Genomic DNA, 27,274 nt, shown 5'->3' with positions numbered 1-27,274 from the left:
ATGTCTATATAGGCCTAAAGGTGTCTATAGCCTACAGGCCTAAATTTTATGGGGAAATCCTGATTTGTGTTCATAGTACGGCCCCCGGAGGATTTTATGACCATGGTAGGAATTTGAAGTGGCCCCTCGAATGAAAAAGGTTCCCCACCCCTGCATTAAACATTTCTACTAGCCAGCTTTGCTGCCAGTACATTTTATTATGATACTATAAGCTCAGAAATTAAGTTGATCAAACAATTCGATCTGTGCTATAAACATTTAAATGAACCTACAGAATAGGCTATCAAAATAGAATCATCTGAATGATCTTTCTTGGACATACATTTTGAAGTGACCCTTCGAATTAAAAAGGTTCCTCAGCTGCTTTTGAGGAAAAACATCAATGTGCTTGGCCACTCTGGTTTTTAAATGGTATTCTGAACTAAAGCAAGGATTGTTCAAGTTAGTTGAAAATAGACCGTCTCTGGGTAGCCCCTTAATGCGCGCAGTACCTCCTGAGGCACGCTGTAATAGACATTGAAATGTAACTACCATAGCACTACAATACTATGACACAACACAGGCCCTTTAGTAATGCACCACGACTTGGTCATTACCATACTGGTAACAATGAATTTATAAAGCCGCGCCTTAAGGGGTTAAATAGTTCTTTTTCTAACTTCGCTCGGTGTTTCACTATGGGATACGCTTGGGCGTGACCATCTATGGAAGCTCCAATGACATTACGTCTGTCAAAGACAGACAGTCGACGCAGTCGGGCTCCGCCCGCTTGGGGTGTCTACCCCCGTCGACACGCTGAGTCCAGCATTCTCGCTTTCTTCCCGTGAAGATCTACTACAAGCTCCTCGCACCTGCCAAGGCTGTGCTCGCTTAACCGTTCACAGACGGACCGTCCAGGACCCCGTCGCCGAACGCGACCGCGGCCGGTAAGTGCTATATTGTTTGCCTTCGTCAAGAAGTGCATTGAAGGTTTGCAGTTAAGTCAGCTTACTTTCCAACTCTAGTGAAGTGTCCGCGTCGTGGCGAACTTCAAGTTTAGCATGGCGGGCTGCCTAACCCACTACCTAACTTCAGCTTAGCCTGATTTAGCTACCTCTACCTCCACCGAGCACTCGGCTGCCGGTGGTACTTTATTAATGGTAGGCTACACCTTACAACAGGGAGCGAGAACGCCTAGCTCGCTACTCTGACTATTTTCATCTGTTTTCTGTTTGTAACCCACCGCATGTGAATCCACTCGGCGGGAAAAAAGTTGCTAGCTTCGAATTGTAGCTACAAGTTTAGCATGGCGGGCTACCTAACCCACCTAGCTACCTAACTTCAGCTTAGCCTGATTTAGCTACCTCTACCTCCACCCAGCACTCGGGTGCCGGTGATAACTTATTAATGGTAAGCTACACCTTACAACAGGGAGCGAGAACGCCTCACTCGCTACTCTGACTATTTTCATCTGTTTTCTGTTTGTAACCCACCGCATGTGAATCCACTCGGCGGGAAAAAAGTTGCTAGCTTCGAATTGTAGCTACTCCGCACGTGCGGCTAATCTGCTAACACTGGTGTTAACTGAAGTAATCACTTGTTATGACGAGTTCTTCGAGTAACACTACTCTCCTCTCTCTTTTATTCTGAAAGATGCTTCAGGCATTTCCCCCGCCATGGGGAAGAGTGAAAACAAAGAGTGAAGAGCCCGTTGCCTCCCGTGCCGGCGTCACGCAGCCAACCATGGCGGGCGGAGAATCCCAGGTCTGCATGGAACCCTACCATGCACATGCAACGGTTGCAGGCCGCCATACCTGCACCACTGCGTGGACAATACCAGAGGGAATTCGGGAGCGGAGGCTGAATGTGGTGATCGTCACTAACAGCCCCCATGTATTAAAGTCAGACTCTGGATACCATGCCACCCGAGGACGACCCCAGCTTAGGCTACCCCCTCTCACAGGGAGCAGGAGGATACCCAAGCATAAAGCACAATATCAGGGACATCACGTCGCTGCCCCCTCGACCCCAACAGGGTGGGCGACCTATCCTGCAGTAATCAAGGCCCCCCAGTGACCATGCTGACTCGGCGGCCCTCTGCTCAGGATGCAGGAGACAAGGAAAGGGACCAGCAACACTGCCCCCAACCCCCCTCCCTCCTCAAGTCCAACCTGGCCACCCCTCCCAGCAGTCCTGGCCTGTCTGAGAGATGGCCCCCTGTCACTGGAAGCCTCACAAGTATTCCAAATGTGCCCTAACCGACGGGCTGTGTCGACTATGTCCAACATCGCTCTCCCCTGCAAGAGAGACTGATAGGTGGGCGAGCCGGTCCGATTGCTCTCTGATGCTGTCACCAGGTCCAGACGGACACGGCAAAACAGACACTCAGGCATCATCTACACGCTGCACCAAGGGCCCGGCGCTGTGCTGGTGAAGATGAGGGAGACAAGGTCTCGGCAGGCAGAAGGATGATGCTCTCTGGGCGAGCCTGACACACAAGCCGCCCCCAGGCCCCAACCTCCCAGACAGGTCAACACTGCCAAGGTAGTCATCCTATGGAGAGAGAGGCCATAGCCTGCACCCTAAGGGCTAGAACGGTCAGAAGCTCAAGGTGCTTCAACCCAGAACAGAGGCCCAAACTGTCCAAACGGCCTACAGGACCCAGTGGCGGACCTGACAGCCCAGGCTCACTTGTTCCCACGTCCTCGCCCACAGCGGAGAGGAAGATGGAGAAAAGGTTATGTCTTACAGGTGTTCAAAATCTGAAACTGCAGACAAAGTGTCACCAAGCACAAATCACACCCAATCTCAGTGTCCAGTAAATATACATTATTCGCACCTAGGCCGTGGGCCAAAGGCGAATCTGTTGATACAAAATAAACGCCAATGCTACACAGAGGGTAATTTCACCAAACTGTTCAGTATACCAAGGTGTTCAGTATACAAAGATCTTTATCTTCCTAGCAAGGGCCAGGAACGATTTGGTCAACACATAAGATGCACATAATGCATGAGAGCGGTCTCATCTCACTAAGGTGTTAAGTAGACTAAGGTCATTCGCACCAAGGCAGGGCCAAGGGCGAATTTTATTAACACAATATACACACACTGTCTCACCAGACTAAAGTGTTAAGTAAACAAAGGTCATTCGCATCTAGGTAGGGGCCTAGTGCGAATTGTCTTAACACATAACAATGTTAACATGTTATAAACATGCACACTTTGCATCTCACCAGACTAAAGTGTTCAGTAAACAAGGGTCTTTCGCATCTGGGCAAGAGCCAAGGGCGAAATTGTTACTACATAACTTACACAAGTAATGCAAAGCAGTAGCCTCTGTCTCACCAGACTAAACTGCTCAGTAAACAATTATCATTTGCATCCAGGCAGGGGCCAAGGGTGAAATTGTTAACATTATGCACACAGGGGATACTATCACAGTAGTCTCAGCAGTGTTAAGGGAACAAATATCCCTCGCACCCAGGCGAGGGCAGATTTGGTAACACAAAAGTGGCTCCCCTTGCAGCCTAGGGGTAGCCTCAACAGACCAGTGTGCTTTAAAATAAATAAAGAATGCCATCCCCATCCAGGCCTTGGGCCAAGGACGGAGTTGTTATTGAGAAGTCACACACGAGGTGTACAAGTACAATGTACTGACACCAGAAATCTCTCAAAAATAAATACGGTACATAAATAAAGAAAAGGGGTGCACCACTGTCATAACACCACCAGGGCGCACCATTTCCCCTTTATTGGCAGCGGAGACATAGCAGAGATCTCTCCGGTGACGCCACTATTGTGCGTCACGTCACGGCTGCGTGGGTAACGTGACTAGCGTCATATAAGAGCGACGGGTCATGCTCATCCATGACGCACAGTACACAAACGCAACACTACTTTATTCCACTGTAAGTGGATAAAGAACTTCTGTTGATCACAAAACCACCTAGGTTCAGTGGAACACTAATTTAAGGTCAGTAGACTGAGTTCTCGAGTTACGAACGAAGAGATCCCTTCTTTTCTACTCTAAGGAGCCGTCAATGGGCTCTGTTCAACATACTGCGCGATCTCAGCTGGAAAGCGCATTTTACAGACCGCCTTATAAAAACAGGTATGCCACAATCACATACATCTGACAACAAGGTGCTTTGTCAATCATATCATCGTCTCGATTTTGGGGTTGTCACAAGAGTTACAGCAGATGATCTTATCACAAGGCTGTAGCCTGTCTGAAATCAGAATGTGTATTATGAGTTTCGCCGCCACGGCAAAACATACAGCATTCTCGCTGTCTCAACCGGCGATTGAGGACGGCGTTAGCCCCTCTGACAGGCTTGGGATCAGAATACTGTAATTAAGACATTTTCCCCTATTGCTCCCTCTCGAAGGAGTCAGCATTAGATTCCAGGCGCTAAAGCATCGAGTGAATTTGGGTTCAACAAGTCACCGTTAGTAGTAGTCAGACAAGGTCTAGACTACAGTTGGTGTAATGGCATCCGCTATTACGGTAGCGAGAGGTGTCTCTCTATGATGAAGGGCTTTTACAGTAAAGCTTACAGTAAAGCTTACTGGCCACGTTGTTCATGCAGTGGTTTCACCATCGCACGTCCAGGGCGACCATATACATTAAGTGTTCTGGGCCCTGAAACATTTCCAAAACGATGTAGGTGGTTGAGGAAACTATTGCTGGGTCACAGTTTCTGTTAAGTCTGCAGAACAGGGCCAAGGGGAACATCCTCTCTACTCTCAAACATCGGCTTGTGTGGGGCAGGGGTTGGTGCAGGTTTTTGCTATCTCTACACCTTGTAAGGAAACACACAGTGCCCTCTATTCCTCCTTGGCATAAAAGATGCACTAGATTGCTATGGGCAAAACACCCTGCTCTATGCATTCACATCAATAAGCATAATAACCCCCACACTGGTCAGAGTCAGGCAACAGAGCCTGCTACTGATTTTGTTGGCCCAATTATGTCACCCTATGGGGTCACGATTGTGTAAGGGTGTTCGGAGGGCCCTCAGGGGCCCCACCTCTACTGAGAGATCCTCTCAGACAAGAAGCGATATTTATAATTCACACCTAGACAGGCTGGTCCGGTAGGCTCATTCTGTGAGAGGTAGAATTCAGACGCAGTCGCCCTCTCCCAGCAGTCACCGAGACTGTACTAGGGGCGACAGCAGCATACACACTTCAAACTTGGTCATAAATGGCGTGTGTTCAAGGTATGGGGCACACGGAGACACTTCTCCCTAACGCCCTGTTGTTCAGCTTCTTAGCTTCCTACGGGATCTTATACACAGGGTTAAAGTCTTTCCCAATAGGAAAGTTTACCTTGCTGCATTTTCAGCCAGCCACTGAAGTTTTGAGTACAAGCCAGCAGGGTAGTACTCCTTGGAGACTTAGTTCTGGTTAAGTTGAGCTACACGCTCACCCCTCCAAATCACTGGTTTGAAGTTTAGCTTGTCAAGACTGTTCTAATACAGCATTAACCACCATGAAATGAGTGAGTGAACTAAAAGCCTTCCTTGTGAGGCCCTCTTGGTTTACAATCTGACTCTGATTTGAAGAAGGTGCGTCTTCTCCCCATTACAGATTTGTGCCCAGAGCAGGACTTTCTTTAGATGTCGGAGAAAGGACCTGGATGCCCCGCACCCTGCCCCCTCACTCAGAGGAGGGTCAGGAGCTCAACTATGTGTGTCCTGTTAAAGCTCTGTGACTATACAGAATTTAGCAGAGTTCAACTTTTTGTGGCGGCCACACACCATAAAGGACTACCACTGCCACGTCAGGGGTTGTCTCATTGGATTGTGAAAGCTACAGCGGTTGCCTATCAGAATAATGTCTCGCCGGCCCCTTAGGGACCTAAGAGCTTATGCATTAACAGGAATGGCCAATTCCAGGGCACTGTCCACGGGGTTGCCAATGGTAGGCCTGTGCAATGTAGCGAACAGGGCCCCAGGGTACACGTTCGCCCACTTTCATGAGCTATAGGTATCTGGCCGACACTTATCTCACGCTGTACTAGGTTCTGACTCCCCAGCAGCGATCTATACATTCTGACCGATGCTACTGTAATAAGGGCTTTACATAGCGTGCATTCCGGGAGTGGGCTATATCTCCCATAGTGAAACACCGAGCGAAGTTAGAAAAAGAACGTTAGGTTATGGCTATAACCCTCGGTTCTTTGATAACAGAGTGAGGTGTTTCACCTATTTTTCCCTCCTTGCACTAGTTGTTAGGTGGGGAAGAAACCGTTAAGAATGCTGGACTCAGCGTGTCGACGGGGGTAGACACCCCAAGCGGGCGGAGCCCGACTGCGTCGACTGTCTGTCTTTGACAGACGTAATGTCATTGGAGCTTCCATAGATGGTCACGCCCAAGCGTATCCCATAGTGAAACACCTCACTCTGTTATCAAAGAACCGAGGGTTATAGCCATAACCTAACGTTCTATCACCACTTTAGGTGGCAGTAAAACGAATTGGCACAATGCGAATTCCACACACAAGCCAAAGAAGCCATCAGCCGCGGTCAACAGCACCTTCCTGATTGAAGAGAACCACGCGTTGTCTGTGTGGTTTACAAGTTTCTTGGCGATATGGGGGGAAAGTTCCTCACATACCAACGGAAAATGGGCTTCATATACATGTAAGTACATTTTACTCAACTGTGGTTTAAAGTTTCAGTACTCAAGAGCGATTGAATAGCTCCTCTGAACACAGATCCGCCATTGCTAAGTTATGGCACAGCCGCTTTACATAGCTGGTAGCTCAAGTCCCCTCAATGTGACTACACTAGTTGCTGCTGTACGCTAGGAAATTCTGATGACTTGCGAGCATCGTAATGACAAAATGCTGTGGTGAAACAGTGAATATGTTAACTATACTTGTTGATGGTAAATTGTTTGACATTGCTCGTTCTCAGTTGCCTTTCCCCTGCCTAAAGATAGACAAAGGCTACCGTTAGCATGCTATTGCGTTAGCTCATCAACTAGATGCTGGGCACTGCTCATTTTTCACGTCTGCCCGGCATTTCGCTGATGAACTAACGCTTAGACGCCTTGCCAATGTATTTTACAGCGGCAAAAATGCATCTAGGCGACGTTGGAAAGACTGGTGTGCCGTCTGGGTATGTTGGTTTTCAGTGCTGGGCAGTAGCGAAGCGACTAGTTTAATTACATTCTCTAGTAGCTTGGTCGTAGCGTCACCACTATGGTAAGGGGATGGAGACTCCCAACTGAGATCGCTCCCGGACGTGCGGTCCCAGGTGTTTCTATCACTCCCGGACGTGCGGTCCTACCCGATTATATTTCACGTATTATCATATACTGCCACATACAAGCAATTTAGGGTTAGGTTTAGGGTTAAGGTTAGGGTTAGAAACAAAAAACTAACATCAACAAGATAACTGGCTCCGTCATATGGCGGTGGTACCGATAGTCTGGCTAGTGGGAGCGTCCTGGGTTGGGAGCGTCAATCAGGGAATCATACGAGTAGCTAACATCCCTTGAAACACATTGCCCTTTCACCAAACCGACCGATTCTTCCTTGTTGCGTTCTGTATTATGAAAGCTAACCGTGAGTAGTTCTGGCGGCAGCTCTCAGTAACGCGAGCCCAATGTATCAGCGCGAGCTCAATATTGACCAGAGTAGCCATTTGCAACAGTAGGCAACCTGTCCTTTAAAAGTATGGGTCCTCAAAACAGCACTTGTTGCACAAATAAGTGTAGATGGCCTCTTCAAGAAATTGAAATTATGTATGGTCACTTTTTCTTATTGTTTCACGTGGAGGTCTACTGACCTTGTCTAAATAATGTAGGCTAGTTTATGTCCATGTATTATATTAGGACCCAAGGTTAATGGGTTATTCTATTTACCATGTTTTCACAGGCTGCTGTCTCATAATATGGCGAAGACGAGTCACCTGAAGGCCTAACTCGCCATAGAAGACTGAAAGAATGTAAGATTAACTTCTTTGAGACCAATATGACTTGCTTATTGATACATTTGCTATATCAATATGAGGTGCATGGCAAAATATTTAATTTATTTGTCTCGCTTCTAGGAGCTGTAGAAACAACAGGGTGTTCTTTTTCAGGGTATTCTTTTTTTATAGAACTGGACAGGTCATTTATTCGTTCCCCTTGTTTTTTGAAGTGTCCTGCAGGATGCTGTGTCCTGCAATCCTGTGTGCTGTGCTACAGACGCGTGTGGAGGTCAACCCAAAATGGGCACAGTCTCACCACAGAAGAGTGAAAGAGGGTAAGCTTAACCTATAGCCTACGTCAGGGTCGGGGAACGTTTCTCATTCGAAGGGCCGCTTCAAATTCATCCGAGGGGCCGTAAAAGTCCTCCAAGGGCCGTACTATGAACACAAACCAGGATTTTCCCTTTCACTTTAGGCCTATATTGAAGGCAGCCACATTTAAACAAACGCCACCTTCTTCAGGTTCCCTGAATATAACTTAATTGTATTGCAAATGTATTTTCTAAGGTTCCTTTACAAAATATGTCATATTTTATGTGAAGCTGAATAGCATTAAAATTATATCGGGGGGCCAGATAAAACTGCCTCAAGGGTCGCAAACGGCCCTAGAGACATAGGTTCCCCACCCCTGGCCTACATTGTCAATATGACTTGTGCTACTTTATAGATAAGTAATCAATGCTGTGCATTGCTATGTTTTGATTTATTTTCTTACATCCTACAGATCCTGGAAGGGAGATGGTAGTGTCCTGCAGAATGGTGATGGGCCAATCTTACAAGAGACCACAGAAAACTGATATAGTGTAAGATTATCCCTGTTGGGCTCAATAGGTCTTGCTTATTGACATATTTGCTATGTCAATATGAGGTGCATGGGAAAGTATTTATTTATTTGTCTCGCTTCTAGGAACTATAGAAACAACAGTGCCTGCTGCAGTATAACGAGGACACCCTGAGCAGAGAGCTCCAATAGACCCAGGTCCAGTGTCTTGGCAGGGTGAAATGGCACTGATATGGGTATGTACTAATGTCAGTTAAAATGAATTAATTAATTCTCATATCTGAATAATGTGAACACTGGATTTACCACACACACACACACACACACACACACACACACACACACACACACACACACACACACACACACACACACACACACACACACACACACACACACACACACACACACACACACACACACACACACACCCTAGGCCTAGATGATTTGGACCCAAGGTTACTTTTACCACAGCTCTGGCACATCAATTTTCATTTGTTTAATAACTGGTCAGGTAATTTATTCATTCCCCTTGTTTTTTTTGTTTTTTTTTGTAGTGTCCTGCAGGATGCTGTGTCCTGCAATCCTGTGTGCTGTGCTACAGACGCTTGTGGAGGTCAACCCAAAATGGGCACAGTCTCACCACAGAAGAGTGAAAGAGGGTAAGCTTAACCTATAGCCTACGTCAGTGGTGGGGAACCTTTCTCATTCGAAGGGCCAATTCAAATTCACCCGAGGGGCCGTAAAAGTTCTCCAAGGGCCGTACTATGAACACAAACCAGGATTTTCCCCTTTACTTTAGACCTATATTGAAGGCAGCCACATTTAAACAAACACCACCTTCTTCAGCTTCCCTGAATATAACTTAATTGTATTGCATATGTATTTTCTAAGGTTCCTTTACAAAATATGTCATACTCATATTTTATGTGAAGCTGAATAACATTAAAATTATATCGGGGACCAGATAAAACGGCCTCAAGGGTCGCAAACGGCCCTCAAGACATAGGTTCCCCACCCCTGGCCTACATTGGCAATATGACTTGTGCTACTTTATAGATAAGTTCTCAATGCTGTGCATTGCTATGTTTTGATTTATTTTCTTACATCCTACATATCCTGGCAGGAAGACATAGTGCATGAGACCATAGAAGACTGAAATAGGAGATTATCCCTGTTGGGCTCAATATGACTTGCTTATTGATATATTTGCTATGTCAATATGAGGTGCATGGTGAAGTATTAATTTATTTGTTGTTTCTACAGCTCCCAGAAGTGAGACTGAGTGCCTGTTGCAGTATGACGAGGACGCAGTGACCAGAGACCTTCAGTAGACCCTGCTGGCATGATTGGCGTCTGAAGAACATGAAATCAACAGCAATGTTTATAATGTTGTACATACCTGTATAGTCTGTATTAAAAGGCAGTACCTGTAGTATTTTTCCTCTTACTTTCATATTTACCACATATTTACTATGAATTGACAACTTTTACTCAAATCCATTTTTGTATGTGCCCTGACTAAAACTATCCTTAAACCTAACCTGTCAGAGATGTAACAACAACCTGCTCTTAGCAATGTGGCAGCAGTCTACTTGGATGCAGCGGGGAACATACAATGCTTTTTCAAAAAAGGGTTCTATGTTTCTGAGTTTTATGAATTGTGCCCTTCCCAAACATCATGCATAGGCTAAGCGTATCTATGACACGCTGATTTGAACTCACTATCGCGTGTGTCCAATACGCATTTTCAAGTTAAGTCGTGCTCCACAACGCCCTGTGACAGGTTAGGTTTAGGGATGGTTTTGGTTTAGGCACAATTTAGGTAGAAGTTCGCCTAATCTCGCTGTTCTTGGCAAAAGTAAAGCAGCAGAAACATTACTTCAGTGACAGGTTAGGTTTAGGGGTGGTTTTGGTTAGGGCACAGCAAAACATATTTGCGTTTAGTAACAGAAATGCGCTGTGACAAAACAAAATCGCCGACACGGCGGGAAAACTGCGCAAACCTCGTCACTAGTCAAAAGTGCATGAAAGCGCTTTACCGTTGCGTTGAGGAGCACGCTTTGAATTCAAAATGCGTCGCACCATGCACTAGCGTGCGATACGTACGCTAAAGCATGATGACAGCCTGCCCAAACTTAACTTGTCGGCAATGAAATGTTTCCTAGTTGTACATTTGTGACCTGAGTGCTGTGTACATCACTGCATATATAGTATATTGTTTGCAGGGTATGTGTGTAGTTGCATGGTTCTTGTCAAAGTGTGTGTACATTGTTTGGTGTGATATTAAAAGCGTTTTTAAAAAAAATCATTTTCATTTCATTCATTTTCATTTTATCAATAAATTCACATCATGCATGCTAAAGCCCCATCACAGTGCAGCCTATAATGATGTGAATATACAAAGTAAAATCAACCTAGGTATATTAATAATAATTTTTGCATAATTATACGGACCTACTGTATACGGTCTGCATAAATTAATCCAACGTGACCAATAGAAGGTCGTAGCTGCTAACCAATAGCGCAGCTCTTTTACTTTGAGTCACGTGTCTTTTTCGTCCAATAAGAGCGAGGCTAGTCCGCGTTCCGGGCTGGCTGTCATTGCCTTTCATGTGGTAATCGTTGGGCCATTAACACCCTGCTGTGAGACCTGTTCGCGGCTCGCGATTCGCTTCCGGGCGATTTAGGTGTCATCAAAATTGTTAGTTTTGATTCTCTCAAGCGCTCAAAATCAGACGAAAGTTAGGCAAGTCCGTGGACGATTAGGGACGAGTTCATTGTCACAAATCCCCCTTTTCGTGCTGTGAACATTGCATCAAATGTGCCATTTTCTTGTTGACAAAACCTCGTGTTCTCCTATCTATGTGTCCTCTTTTTTGAGTCCATTATTGCATCTGATTCTCATTATGCATGTGAGAGCTGCATAAACAAAGTCATAATAAGCAACATGTGTTTGAAAAGTTTTATCTTCAGGCTTATTGGTTTTCTCACTAAGAAATAAATCTTCATGAATGTAGTCTGCAAATACAGGCCAACAGATAATCTTCTGTCATTTAAAAAAATACTGAAGGGTGGGTGGCAATGAGAGCATTGCAGGCACCTCACCCCACAGTGCTCGGCCCGGCCCGGCCCGGAAAATCGATACGACCTGTACGGTACAGTTGCATCGATTTGCAAACGTCTGCATCGGTAAGAAACGCAAATAAAATCGAGATACATCGTATCTTGACTGTCCGCATCGGTACAAACCGGATAATATCTCTTAAAACTTTTTAGAAACTGTCAATTTCAGGATTTGTTCTCGTGCGCAACGCACATCACCTTGCTCTGATTCAGACCGCCTTTCCATCTCTATTGCGAGGTTTCCATCTCTATTGCGAGGAGGCGTGACCAAGCAAACAGAGTCAAAGCGGCAGGTTACCAGCAACGTGGGGCACATTTTGTTACATACAGCGAGTTTTCTAGTCATCCGGTGACTTTTTAAATGAAAGTTTCTAGTGACCATCTTCTGCGAGTCTCGCTTCACTATTTGAGTTGATAGGGTATTCTACCGTGCAGCACAAACAACAAGAGAAAGTTGTCTGCCAACATGTTGCCGTTTCCAGATGACAGCAGCATAAGCATAGTCAGCGCACGAGATTAAAACGTTACAGAGCCTGCATTCGTGTTAAGTTCATTGTTCATGCTGTAAAAAAGAAGTGAAGTCGCTAAGTTGGCATCATTGCTTAGGAGCCTGTTATATTTAGCTCTCGTGATGGACACACACAGTCTGATTTGCTGCTCGTGCAGATTGTTCATGAAGTTTAAAAAGTCCTGTTGAAAAGTACACTATTCCAACACAGTACACACGTTAACCCCCTTCTGATATTAACCCTATTCCCAACATCTACTTACTAGATTGTTCTAATTTGGATCAATTGTAGTTGATAAGTTGTTCAGAGCTTAGGCTACCTGTAAATGTGGTTATTACATGTCCAGGTCAATATTCCAACATGAGCAGAAGCTCTGTGTTTTTCCCATTTCTATTTAAAAAAAGAGATATCATTTCACGTGNAATCAGACACTTTGGGACCCGACCGACCCGGATTTCAATCATACTTGGTGTACCTTTTTAGTAGAAAGGTAGCACCCCAGAACTGCATTGGTTTGAATCTGACACTAATATTAAGGGAGAAACAGACTAGGAAAGGTTCACATGTGAGGGTAGGACACTATACATTCAGCCTTGAATATATCAGTCAGTGTTAGTCACAAAAAGATGCCTGTGGTGTTGTTTGAACGCTCTTTTCTGGCTCTACATATTACACAATCACCTTGGAATACAACTCTCAGAATATGAATTATGATAAATTGAAAAATTAAAAATTGAATATCTAAAAAAAGCTATATTTTAAAATGGCCAGTTCCTTGTCCAAACGTAGCCGGCAATGTCATGAGCAACACCTCAAATGCTGGTGTTTGGTTCGTTATTCATTTCAGAGAGAATTTGACTCACAAATATGGCATCATACAGACCACTTACTAATAATATGGTAATACCATAGTAGCATCACATAAAAAAACAAAAACAAAACAAAAATAGTCAGTGTCCATGGTCCCAGGTTTCAGAAACTAAGGCAGATGTCCATTTATACACACCAAATGATGATATGTGAATGTTCTCTGTGTAACTGTGCCATCTTCCCTTTACCGTACTTTAAAGAGATAATCAATGGCTACACTTTCATTTTGCACTCTACCAGTGCATTTGAAGCAGCAGCTGTGTCTTTTGTAGATAACGTATAAGTACGTCCCGTTGCAGTTACAGGTTCCACTACCAGAAGCACATCCTGATGATCCATGACAAGTCTATCTGGTCTGAAGGGAAAAGTGAAGGATAGAGATGGTCCATGAGGATGCAGGAAGTTCAGTTTCACGTCTCCAGTGCTCGGCATACATTCCTCAAAACATGCTAGCCATTAGTTGCCATCATATACAGCTACAACATACCCTTTGATGCTTGAAAATGTAGCGCATTCCTTTACTGAGCTCTTTCAATTTTTCAACTTTCAACTCTGCCTTCTCTGAATGCTGAAAATGGCCTAACTTCCACTGTGTCCATTGACAATGGACAGAAGCTGTGTAGTTTTTGAGTACCTGTAATAGTGTTTGCCGATTCAAACCTTTTCGACAGGTTCTCAGCTTCATGATGGTACATCTCTGTTTTGGCAAACTAGCAATGGATGTTCTTGACATTATCCTTGACAGAACGTCCAAAGAAGATCATATATTTTTCTGATGGCTGTGCTGCACAATATAAGAACCTTAAAAACATAACAAATTTGTGCCACCACGAGGCAGATTTTCACATACCTGCAGAGTGGCACTTTTTTGCCACATCACATGGCAAAGGTCCATGTGATGGCGTTGGAGGGACAGTTAAATGGCTTGCTGCACGAGCAAGTCTGCAACGTCCTATTGACAATTAAATTGTAACGCCATACCAACGGTTTGAATTTGTCAAGGATAAAATTTTAAGATAAAAGGTGGAAATGCCCTCAAAGTTGCAATGAAACATAACTTATTGTTACAAGTTATTGTAAATAAAGCCTGGGTTATCACTTAACTTGATTTGTTCAGAATATCCCTGAAGCACACAGATACTTAGGATACCTATACACAAATATGGCTGCATAAAGCCTATGTGATATTTAGCATCCAACTTGCATCTTTGAGTTTATGAATTTAGGGTCATGAGTACCAGCTTTTTTTCAGTCAGTCCGTCATTTTATTCACAACTTTAAAACTTTATATCTGGAATAAAGTAAATCAATAATAATAATAATAATAATAATAATAATAAAAATAATAATAATAATAATAATGATGATGATGAATGGGAAACATCATTTTTCCCTGCATTCAAAAAGCAAACAGAAGACCATAGGGCTAACACTTAATAATCCACTCTACAATAACTATGACAGATGCAAAAACAGTCAGTGGTCAGTCTTAGAAATTGCATGTGCACTTGCACAGATGTGTGCACTTTAACTCTGCCTCCATGCACTTGCACCGAGATCTGGCAGGTCTATTTGTACAAGTACTAGTACAGCTGCACTTCACCTCTAGTTGGAATACATCTTTGGAAACTGCATCTTTGGTAGTGTAGTCCAAATCTGGGAACTGTTCATTTGTTACCAAATTGGCAGGCATTTCTGGCAAATGCAGATACCTACGCTGGTAACCAATGGACAGTTCCCAGATGACAGAGATGTCCTCATAACAGAAGATGATTGTGTCCGTATGAAATAGTCCTATAGTATTATTTAGTATGCTTGCCAAAGGCCTCTGCTTGCCCCCAGCAAGCATACTAATTGTTCTCCAACAGTTTATTTAGTATGCTTGCGGGAAAGCATACTAATTGTTCATCAAGAGTTTATTATTATTCTACATTTTTCCATTCACCTCGGCCTATGGGAATCGCCATTCATTAGTATGGCGGCTTTGAATCGTTGCAGCGTTCGAGATAGAGACACGGTTCAAGTGCCAAAACGAACGGCTCGAAAAGGGCCCAGGGTGGTGTATTTTTCGCTGGCCTACCCCCTTTCATTTGTTCACCAGACTTGTTTTTCCTCAGTTTTCTCTCTGTTTTCCCCCTCATTGAAATGAATGGTAGAATGGTCAAGATGATGTCACAAACTGTGGCAGTTAGAGTGAGAGGTGACCTGTCCTGGGGTTTTTAAGGTAAAGGCATTGTCAGAGAGGTCTTGGCTCTGAATACAAACTGTGTGAAGATCATAAGCCAACTCTTAAAAATGTTTCAGAGAGAACAGTTTTAAAATCCCTATGATGTGACCTTATTCACTTAGAAAAAAATCAGCTCAGCGCATAGGCCTGAATACGGTATGTCATTTTTTTTGACTGAACCATTTGGCCTAGAAAAGTGATCTCAGCTTTGACATGAAGAGCAGGGTTGTGCCATTTGTGTGTCAATATCATCTAACAACTTGCAAAACTTTTGGAGATATGACAGCGTAAAAATAAGGCTGCACATATTACTCAGCTATTGACTGCCAAACTGTCACCTTTAGAATCTTCATTCACACACACACACACACACACACACACACACACACACACACACACACACACACACACACACACACACACACACACATGCAGCCTTGTAGAACTTTAGACCTCTGCTGTCACCTGGGCAACCGTGGCCTAATATGCTGCTGTGGCCACTCTATACAGTAAGTGGCAGTGGCCTACTGGGTAGGGTGTTGGTCTGTCAGAGGGTTGCAGGTTCGAATCCCACCCTTACCTCTCCCTACCCACCCATTGCTGAAAGGCACCTGAAGCATATCCATACACGCACACACCTCTCTCTCTCTCTCTCTCTCTCTCTCTCTCGCACACACAGACAAACACACACGCGCAAACACACACACACACACACACACTCAGACCTCTATCTCTTTCCCTCGTGTTTCTGTGTGTGTATACAACAGCTCTGTGTGTGTGTGTGTGTGTGCATAAGCCGCAAGCATACTAATAGCATTGTCTCTCCGGAAATGCAGTCTTATTATTATTATTGATTTATTTTCTTCCAGAAATAACTTCTTTTGTGATTTTATGAGTGAACAGAATATGGCTTGATTGAAAAAAAGTCGCTAGAAGTTGCCAGATGATGTCACAGCATCACGCATGCAGCGCAAATCTCTAGAAAAGATGTGTGCACGGCTACGCAGAGCTGCAGTTCTGTTGAAAAACAATGATTTTGTCACTTAAATGAAGAGTTTTTCAAAGTAGCCAGATTCACCAAAAAGTCGCCAAAGTCGCCAGATGTGTTTTTTTGTCGCCAGGTCCAAAAGTCGCTAAATCTAGCGACAAAGTCGCCAAATTGGCAACACTGTATTTGAGTCCAGGAACATGAATACATACTTACAAATCCCTAGTACCTTAGAATAGGATACACCAAGCCTAACATAAATCATCATGCCTCGCTTTCTTAAATCAGCACAGTTCACACAAATGCGTCAATTGTTGCACCCTATATCTTTGTAATATCTTTAGTTAGAGACTTATATTGCCTTTAAATGAAATTATTGGGCCACAAAACCTATATTTTGACACCAAGATCATGCTCATATAACAACCAGATCCAAAGTTATGGCTCAAAACAAATACAGGTTTTTGCGATGGCGGCCATCTTGGATTTCGTGTTTTTGAAGTAGATCCCTTCGTTTGCGAGCGTGGAGCCGCTTCTAATTGGAATCAGCATCCCCAAAACCCCCTATATACCAATTTTCGTGCTTTCTTCCGGAAGTGAACATCTTTTTGGTCAGTGGTCCTGGGAGATTTCAACCACGGAAATCTCAAAACAGTACTTCCAAAATTTCATCAACATGTCAACTTCCCAACAAGAGAACAAGAGAACAAAACACCCTGGACCTCGTTTACACAAATCAGAAGAGAGCATACAAGGCAAAGCCCATCCCCCACATTGGATCATCAGACCACACAACGATTCTGCTACTGCCAGCTTACAGACAAAAGGCAAAACTCACCAAACCAGTTCAGAAGGAGGTGAGAAAATGGCCTGAGGGAGCCATCTCACGACTGCAGGACTGCTTTGATACCACAGACTGGGACATCTTCAAAACAGCTGCCTAACTAGGGTGACCACCTGTCCGGACTTCGGCCGGACAACCCCGCCCCTTAACTATCTAACCTAGCGTCCTTGCGCAGTACCCGTGGCTTCAACTGGCTGACTCTCCGCCTTCGTGTCACTCCCAGACTTCGTGTCATTCTAAACAGCAGGCTGGAATGAGGAAGCTGCGCTGCCATCTTACCTCGACTAACTCGGCTACCAAAAACAGTTTTAGTTCTAAAACAAGATGTTTTGGGAAGGATTTTCGCATTTCATTACACCTACATCCCCACTCCGATAAAGGACTCATCAGAACAACTAATTTAACGTTGTATCAGAGACAGTAGAGTAGGCTATACGATAGACAATCCCTCCGTTGATGTAGTCTGTACTTATTTCTGCTTTTTTCATGCATGCATGATGTGCATAGCCTACAATTTATTTGAAGTACTTTACTGAAAGTAAATGTCAGGAGTGTGTTGATCAGCTGTGTTTTAAAACGAGAGGCAGCCGCTTCTGTCAGCATTTTTTTTCCTGCAGACGCTTGGATAACCATAGCAACAGCACGAGCTCAAAATACAGAGAGCGCCCGTGCAGAAAGACGCTTTCTTTGCCCTGGTTGAAAAGTTATGAGAGCCCTCGTTGTAAATGCATTTAGCGGACAAACTTGCTTGCACTATGCGTTGCCAGTACAGCAATACAGTTAATTTGTTGTGCGGGGTCTGTAGTAAAATCTGGAGTAACATGGCGGACGCAGATATCGGAAACACGACCGTCTGTCAATCTAGTTTGTGTCAATGACGTTGCCTCGTATATCGAGGCCATAAGCACAAGGCGAGGAGGAGAGGAAAGACAAAGAGAGGGACACACGAACGTCGTAAACAGGTCGTAAAAACGGACCGATGGCCACCCTAGCTGCCACCCACAGCAATCACATTGACATTGAGGAGTACACAGACACCGTGACCTCCTACATCACAAAATGCATCGATGATGTTACAGAAATAAAACACATCACCACCAGGGCCAACCAGAAGCCATGGTTCACAGGAGACGTTCACCGACTGCTGAGGGCCCGAGACAAAGCCTTCAGAGCAGGAGACGTAGCTGGCCTAAAGACAGCAAGGGCAAACCTGTCCCAGGGCATCAGGAAAGCAAAAAAGGAATACTCAGACAAAATAACAACACACTTCAAAGACAGCAGAGATGCACAGAGCCTGTGGCAGGGCATACAGGCCATCACGGACTATAAGCCTGCACCACGAAGCTGTGACAACAACACCTCTCTGCTAAACGACCTGAACAGTTTCTTTGCCCGCTTTGAAGCACAAAATGACACTCACCCACAGAAAACTCCCCCTCCCCCCCATGATCAACCCCTTTACCTGTCCTCTGCCAGTGTTAAGAGGACACTGGCCACCATCAACCCACGAAAAGCAGCTGGCCCAGACAACATACCAGGCCGAGTGTTGAAGGATTGTGCAGAAGAGCTGAAGGATGTCTTCACAGACATCTTTAACATCTCTCTGGAGCAAGCAGTCATCCCATCACTTTTCAAAGCTGCTACCATCATACCTGTGCCGAAGAAATCATCACCATCATGCTTCAATGACTACCGTCCTGTAGCACTGACGCCCATAATCATGAAGTGCTTCGAACGGCTAGTCCTGTCACACATCAAAGCCACCCTACCCCCCACCCTAGACCCCTACCAGTTCGCATACCGAGCCAAGCGATCCACGGAGGATGCAATTTGCTCTGCCCTCCATCCAGCCCTCACCCACTTGGACAATAAAGACTCATATGTGAGAATGCTGTTCATTGACTTCAGTTCAGCATTCAATACCATAATACCACAACAACTCATCAGAAAACTGGACAAACTAGGTTTCAGCACCTCCCTCTGCAACTGGCTGCTGGACTTCCTGATGCAAAGACCACAAGCAGTACGGGTAGGGAACAACACCTCAAGCACCCTGACCCTGAGCACGGGGGCTCCGCAAGGTTGTGTTCTCAGCCCCCTGCTGTTCACGCTGCTGACACACGACTGCACAACGACCCACAGCACTAACCATCTAGTGAAGTTTGCGGATGATACAACACTGGTGGGCCTCATCACCAAGGGCGATGAGACTCACTACAGAGAAGAAGTAGACCTGCTGGCCAGATGGTGCAAAGACAACAACCTCCTGCTGAATGTCAACAAGACCAAGGAGATTGTTGTCAACTTCCAAAGGGTCCAAAAACAACTGCCACCACTGACCATCGACGGCGATGCTGTGGAGAGAGTGAGCAGCACCAAGTTCCTTGGAGTGCACATCAGCGACGACCTCTCTTGGACCACCAACACTACATCACTGGCGAAGAAGGCCCATCAGCGTCTCTACTTCCTGCGCAAACTAAAGAAGGCAAGTGCTACACCCTCCATCATGACAACATTAATAATAATAATAATAATAATAATAAACTTTATTGCAGACACATGTCCATATCATACACCATACAGTATTCAATACTCAATACAAACATTATAAATAGTAAAAAAAGAAAAACAAGAACAAAAAAGAAAAGAGAAAAAAGAAGGACATATTTAAAAAATATACAGACTATTGCACCAATGCCTCCTTAGCCTAGAGGTAAATCTGTAGCTACTTTTGGTGGGATTAACTAGAGCCTGAATTATGCTATTCTCTGACCTATCCAGGCGATACATAAAACTGGACATCAGCTGTCTTAAGAGTGCCTCAAAGGTTGGCACTCTATTGGACACAAACAGCTGACTAGCACTGTGCCACCTAGGGACCCTAAGCAACAGCCTCATTGCATCATTGTATGCTACCTTGAGTCTATGCATACTTGTTTGCTTAAAGCAAGACCATAATTGAGCAGTGTATAATGGAGTAATGTAGGCTCTAAACAGGGAACACTTCACAGAATCAGAGCACATAGAAAACTTACGTAAAAGCATGTTTGCTTGAGCATACATTTTACAGCGCTGTCTATAAATATCTTTGTCATCTGTCCAGTTATCAGATATGACATGTCCAAGATACTTTATTTCTTCACATACAGCAAGTGGACTATCTGACATTCTACAGAGGAACCATAGAGAGCGTCGTGTCCAACTGCATCACAGTGTGGGGAGGAAGCTGCACGGAGAAAAACAGCAGCGTGTTGTGAACACAGCGAAGAAGATCATTGGAGTACCACTCCCCTCCCTGCAGGACATTTACACCACACGCCTCACCCGGAAAGCACTGATGATCATCAAGGACACAAGCCACCCTGCACACAAATGAGCGAGCAGCACAATGCACCAAGCGATCAAGATGCTGAACACTCAACCCACTTTCCCTCCACTGTCAGCCTCTAGCCAGCAAGGCCACTGACAACCCCCCCCCATCCCCCACCACCATATCTGCGACTGAACATTCCACCTGCACTACTATACTTGTGACTGAACTTTCAACCTGCACTAACTCAAAACATGCACACACACACACACACACACACACACACACACACACACACACAAGCACACTGCACTTTCTGCACTAAACCCAAACATACACACACTGACACACACACACACACACACACACACACAGACACACGAACACACACACAGACGCACACCGCACCTTCTACCTGCACTAAACACATACACACACATACACACACACACACACACACACACACACACACACACACACACACACACACACACACACACACACACACTGCTGCTGGTGTACTTGACAGACCTTTTTAAATATTTATTTTTCTTCAAAATGCTACTATTACCATGTCAGAACGCTATAGAGGACTTTTTTAGGAAAAGCACAAAAGCACAACAATACCTCTTAATGTATGTCCTCTACAAGTCTTCTGTTGTCCAGTCTTGCACTTTAAATGTCTGTATGAGCACTGTCTATGTCCATACTGTCTGAAGTCCATGTATAAGTACTGTCTATGTCTATACTGTCTATGTCCTTACCTAGATTAGTCTATGTCTGTATGGGAAAGCAAGAAATGTAATTTCAAATTCTTTGTATGACCAGTGCATGTAAAGAAATTGACAATAAAACCTACTTGACTTGACTTTTCGACATATCCTCTAGACTATTATACAGAGTACATACAAAGCCAGATGAAAATTAAGCTTTTTGTCAAAATGTTGATAGCCTAACTGTTAGGGCAGCTCTACAGGTATAGTAATTTGAACAGAAAGCTTGTTCCATCATTTGGCAGCATAATGGTTAAATGCAACAAGTACAGAAGACACTGAAGAACTAAGACTCCTAATTGGATGATATTACTGTATATCTGCAATATATTTATTTAGGGCTAGGCCGTTGAGTGACTTAAATATAGTCAGAAAGGTTTTCTATCTCATGTGCGCTCCTTGCACCAAATCACAGTTCCACAGCTCAACAGATAAATATTCATATTACTTTTTAAAATCTGACATCTCCTTCTCAAGCAAACATAAAAATAACAATTAAAACATCCCCTGCCCGAAGTCATGCCGATGATGGGAATCTCGCAACAAGGTGCACGCTCCCTGTCACACATGTAAATGGACAGTAGAAACCGCGCAGGCAATGTCACTCCTCATTCCGAGCCAGTAGGTTCCAATAACAATTACAGTAAACTTCACACAGTTCCCAATCATTAAAATCAGGAGAAGTTAGAGAGCCCACATTCTCACATCACAATTACAGCATCACCAAAATATGGATAAACCTCCCCTACATATGGGCGAACCTCGACTATCAATGTAATGGTGACTCGCCGTAATATAATTTTCAGCCGAGATTTGCCTGCTGTTCGCTATTCCAAGGCTGAAGCATGTTTCATTCCCTCGAGTCACAACTTCTAAACGCTGCCAGGCAGATATATAATTTTGACTGTCCTGATGGTAGCGTAGGCTATTAGTAGTAACAACCCCTATTTAGCACTATGTCCTCATCATTTGTACTCTGATTTTTTTTCTGATACATTTGCAAAGAAATGGCATGGTTTCCACAGTAGGCCTAGGTTGATTACGCATTGTATTCCATCTGTATTTGACTCCCCTTTCCGTTATCTTGCTACCTCAAGCTTTTGTGATTCTGACTGACTCACCTTGCATGAAGTGGTCAACAGAGAGCCCCATAACACTGGCGAAAGTGAAAGTATTGTGCGTCGCAAGGCACCACCTGACAAAATCTTAGCCACCGCTACCTATGTTAAGCATGTTTCACGGATATCCACAACCTAATAATGGACGATTTTAATGGTCTTTCATTGCAACACTTTTTTTTACCAACATTTACCAAACAAAATTATGTCAGTTATGATGACAATCAATGCTATCATATTCTGCACATAGCACAACAGTAGCCTACACCACTTTATTGTGTGCAGTGTGCATCATAACTTCTCATCACAAGAATATGCGTGGATTTGGGTTCTGCCTAGGCTGCATGATAAATCCAGAAACTACTTTCACAAAAATCATAACTAAACACAACTCTGGCGGCACACAGTTGCATGTAGACGCAAACCAATCAGAAGAGGTGTAGCAGACCTGTCACAAGACCTTTCTTGAAGTTCATACACTGGTTTGCCAGACGGGGCAGTCGCAGCAGAATATTGCGCAGGGGCAAAGCGACTGTGCAATTGCATTAATTTCCAATACAATTCACAACTAATATTTTAAAAGGCTCCTGAGCTAGTGGGGCCGAGCCAAGTCATGGTGGGGCCGTGGCCCCACTAAAAATAGCCTGAACTCGCCCCTGGTGCTGAAGGACTTCGAATTGGCTGAACAATAGCTGTAGCTAGCTGCTAACACTCTGACTAATGGCTTTAATCTCTGCTGGCAGCTACGTAACTAGTGCTATTCCTAAAACGAACTATTTTATGAATATTGCATACTTTTAAACCCCCCAATAGTTCGTTTTGAATCCTACATCCATTTTAAGACTACAAACAAGTTTTGAGCAACTTGAAGAGTTATTATTATTATTGGCTGTTGCATATGATCAACAGAGCATCAAATGTGCTGTTTCCTTGTTGACCAAAAGAGGCGTAGTTTCCTCCCCTACGTCCACTACACTTGTAATTTCTCATTATGAATGACATAAGTAGGCTAAAGTTCTAGCTTTGTTTGAAAGTGTTATCCCCAGGCTTATTTTTTTTCTTTATTATTTTCTCACTAAGAAATAAATCTTTATGAATGCAGTAGTCTGCATATAGGCTATCAGATTTTATAATGTCATTAAGCCTAAACAAATGCTCACACTCAATCTCACACTGATCCAGGAAAATGTAGCCCTGCTGTATGAAGCACATTTCTCCCCTCCTGTCACTGGAAACTAAATAGGCCTCTGTGTGTGTGTCTTTTGTGCATAGGCCTCTTTATGTTTTAGTTATGATTTTTCTCCCCCTTGTTTTTTTTTTTTTTAATGTCATATGACATATGCCATTAGGGCAGATGTCAGTGTCTAACACTTGTTTTCAATTAAAAAATATATATATATATTTGCACAAACCTAGCCATTTTCTACATCAGTAGAAGTATTACAATAATTTTCTATTAGACACAATTATGCGATTAAAATGTGATTAATCACGAGTTAACTATGGTATTTATGCAATTAATCGCGATTTAATATTTTAATCATTTGACAGCACTAATATTTACTGTACTTAAAATAAAGGAATGCATGATTAACCATTTGCTCTTATCATAACCATCATTGTTATTATTACTAGGCCTACTGTATTATTACTTTTATTATTTCGTACATCTTTCTCTGGGGACTCTCCCTCTAAAAGATTGTCACTTTCAGTGCTGTTTGTGAATGAATGAATCGTACTGATAACAAGCAGCCCAGATGAGCAAACTGATTGCTTGTGATGGTCGAGAACTGACTGCTAGTGAAGGTATGTTTCTACTGCAGCTCAGTTTATTCATCTACGGAGGATTCAAAGAACAGGTCATGAACTTGGCTAACTTAACCTACAGGTAGGCTAGTGGTATACCTGACAATTGATAGCTCACGTGTCATTTAGTTAAGAAAACAGGAACTCCAGACTCTTCTATTAGATGATTTACCACTAGCCTACCTGAAGGTTAACTTAAAGTGGAAATGAAGCACTGACAACTATTATCATTTTTTGGCGGCTTATTTATTTTCATAAACGAATGGATGTTCGTTGAACTGCACTTTTAAGTAGTTTTGCTGAAAAATGACATGTTATTACCGAGTTTCGCCACAAGGGCGCAGCCATGTTCGCCGCCTACGTAACGCGAATGGTAGAACTTGGTGGCTAATGTAGCCTTCCATTCACTTAACGTTAGCGTGTGCTAACTACAGCGCTAACTGACTCTAATCGTGGCAGTAAAATTGAAGAAGGACGAGGGGTTCATTTTACATTGTCCCTGGGTTTTCTATGTTATATACCTACTATCAGATGAAAGAGAAATGCCAAGTGTCATTATCACTTTGTGTCAAAAAGCCTTTGCTACGAGCATGGTGGGATAGCTGCAGCCATCCACCCATTGCATCCACCATAGGACAGGAGTCAGGACTGGGGCTGCTCGATCTCATAGGTTTGTAGTGACAGACCGTCACCAATAACGTCTTTTTTCCTGCATTGTTGGACGCTAATCTGAAAGCCCATGTCTTTAAGTTGGCTATGTGGTTCAATTCAGTAATAGAAAATAACTTGCAAAATTGGCGGAAGTTTGGAAAGCTTTGTGAAGGGAAGGGACGCAGCCTGTGTGTGTGGCTATCCCATCCCCTCTCTCGTCTCGCTCTCGGAGTTGGAGGAGCTTTGGGGATTTGAAGTTGATGCCACGGGAAATGACACGTTAAACTATCATGGCCTACATTAAGTTATGGCATGCTTAAAGTAGCTGCATCTATTGTAGTAAACTATTATGTTATTGAAGTCGCGGATGCATCCTCAAACCGGCTGGAATAGCGTTGTTGCCTTGGATTATTGTTGACTGGATAACACCGATAAACGTGGGCACGGAGATGTCAAAGTAGCCTAATTCAGGTGCTTGGAAAATGTTGGCGAAATCATCGGAAGATGAAGGTAGGGAACTGCAACATTGCACGACATCGCACGATTATGAATAGTGATCATGTTGGCTCATACCAAAATGTGTTAGCGACTTGTCACCTTAGCAAAAAAAAAGCTGCTTGTTTACCTGTGGTTCATGTGATGGGATGTCTTGTCTGCCTTCATGCCTCATATTTGTTCTGTCCCACCCAAACACGTATTCTTGCTTCATTTGGGTTAAGCAAATAAGCTCATAATCAGCCACGCAAGTCCCAAATGTTTAATTCACTACTATCATAACAGCATTAGAATAGGAGACTACCATTCGCGTGACGTCACCCGCTGTTGGCTGGAAACGTTAACAGAAACGTTACTTGTTTGTGCTTTATTTTTTTTATTAACGGCTTAAATTTCAGACTTCAAAAAAATATATATTTGCTGACTTATCTTACTGGTGTTATAGACCCCTATATTAGGTCACTGCTTCATTTCCACTTTAACCTGGTTTATTATTGAGCCAGGTGATTGTAATACTCCCCTGTGCTGCTGATTTACGATGATTCCAATGTTTGGTGTATGCCCATTCCACATAATGAAATGTAAGCCGCTTTGGACAAAAGCATTTCCCAAATGTAATGTGATGCATCAGAGCTAATTGTCACTGTCAAAATATTGTTGGTAATGAAATGAATTATGAAAAAAATGCTGTACAAAGACCGCATTTTCTCAACCCATTGTCAAAGCAGAATAAACCACAACTGTTATGTCAAATCAAATCGTTTTTATTCAGAAATCACATGGTAGCCTAAATTTAATACAGCACAGCATTGCAGTACAGAGAGCAGACTGTAATCAGCCTGAAGGTCTCTGAATCTATATGGGCTTAAAACATTACACAACAACAAAAAGCATGTTCACAAAGTAAAAGAAAGGATTGTGTCCCTGATTCATAAAGAAAAAGGTAAAAAAAAAAAAAAAAAAAAAAAAAAAAAAACTATGCAACATAAGACAGCTCTCTGGATCTAGATGAAGTGCCATCTATATTGAAAACAATTCCCAAACAGGTTTCCTTATGAGGACTATAGTCATCTTTATGTTCAATATGATGGTCTTACCATCTCAACTAGAGCTTGTGTACGTTGTGTTATGTAGATATTTTCAAAATAAAGTCAGAAAATACAAAAAAAAAAAACAAACAAAAAGAAATAATCTTATGTAAGTGTCTACCAAGTTCAGTTAAAATACATTTTTTGGAATGTTTGCCAGGAATAAAACAAGCATTTATTATGTTCGATATATCATCATACCACCAATCAACAGCTACCTTTATAAAACAAAACAAATGTCAAAATTAATTCAAAATGGGCCTGTCAGAAGTGGAAGATGAGGACCCAAGAGCACAAATAAATCGATTGAGATTTATTTAATTCTGGGGGGAAAGGTGTTGGGAGAGTGGGTGCGTGAGCGTATGTGTCCCAGTGGCTGAGAGGCACCTTGTGTTGGTGATGGTCTGGACTCACTTGCCAAGAGGCTGGAAGTCCTGGGGGGAACACACACACACACACACAGACTCACTCACACACAGACTCACTCACATTCACACACACACACACACACACACACACACACACACACACACACACACACACACACACACACACACACACACACACACACACACACACACACACACACACACACACACAAAACAGGAGCAGAGGAACAGGGCAGAAGTTCCAAGGCAGCAGTCAAGTCAAGTCAAGTCAGCTTTTATTGTCAGTTTCTTCATATGCACAGTACAGTCTAGGGCTCGGCGGAATTTGCGGTATT

The 27,274-nt window shown here is 43.5% G+C and overlaps 2 long non-coding RNA genes across 2 annotated transcripts; both read left to right on the top strand.

Annotated features, from left to right (window-relative positions):
- The first annotated feature begins 6,506 nt into the window (after positions 1-6,506).
- On the top strand, positions 6,507-8,625 carry LOC134444293 (uncharacterized). The gene is made up of 3 exons (XR_010033914.1): positions 6,507-6,626; positions 7,868-7,937; positions 8,135-8,625. It is a non-coding gene; the product is annotated as an uncharacterized LOC134444293 (long non-coding RNA).
- A 71-nt stretch (positions 8,626-8,696) lies between these two features.
- Positions 8,697-10,180, top strand: LOC134444278 (uncharacterized). The gene is made up of 4 exons (XR_010033910.1): positions 8,697-8,767; positions 8,872-8,981; positions 9,303-9,407; positions 10,012-10,180. It is a non-coding gene; the product is annotated as an uncharacterized LOC134444278 (long non-coding RNA).
- The last annotated feature ends 17,094 nt before the right edge of the window (positions 10,181-27,274 follow it).

Source organism: Engraulis encrasicolus, unplaced genomic scaffold (assembly GCF_034702125.1).
Source record: "Engraulis encrasicolus isolate BLACKSEA-1 unplaced genomic scaffold, IST_EnEncr_1.0 scaffold_49_np1212, whole genome shotgun sequence".
Taxonomy (NCBI): Eukaryota; Metazoa; Chordata; class Actinopteri; order Clupeiformes; family Engraulidae; genus Engraulis; species Engraulis encrasicolus.
Note: the sequence above shows the minus strand (reverse complement) of the source record. Positions and strands in the feature narration are given on the sequence as shown.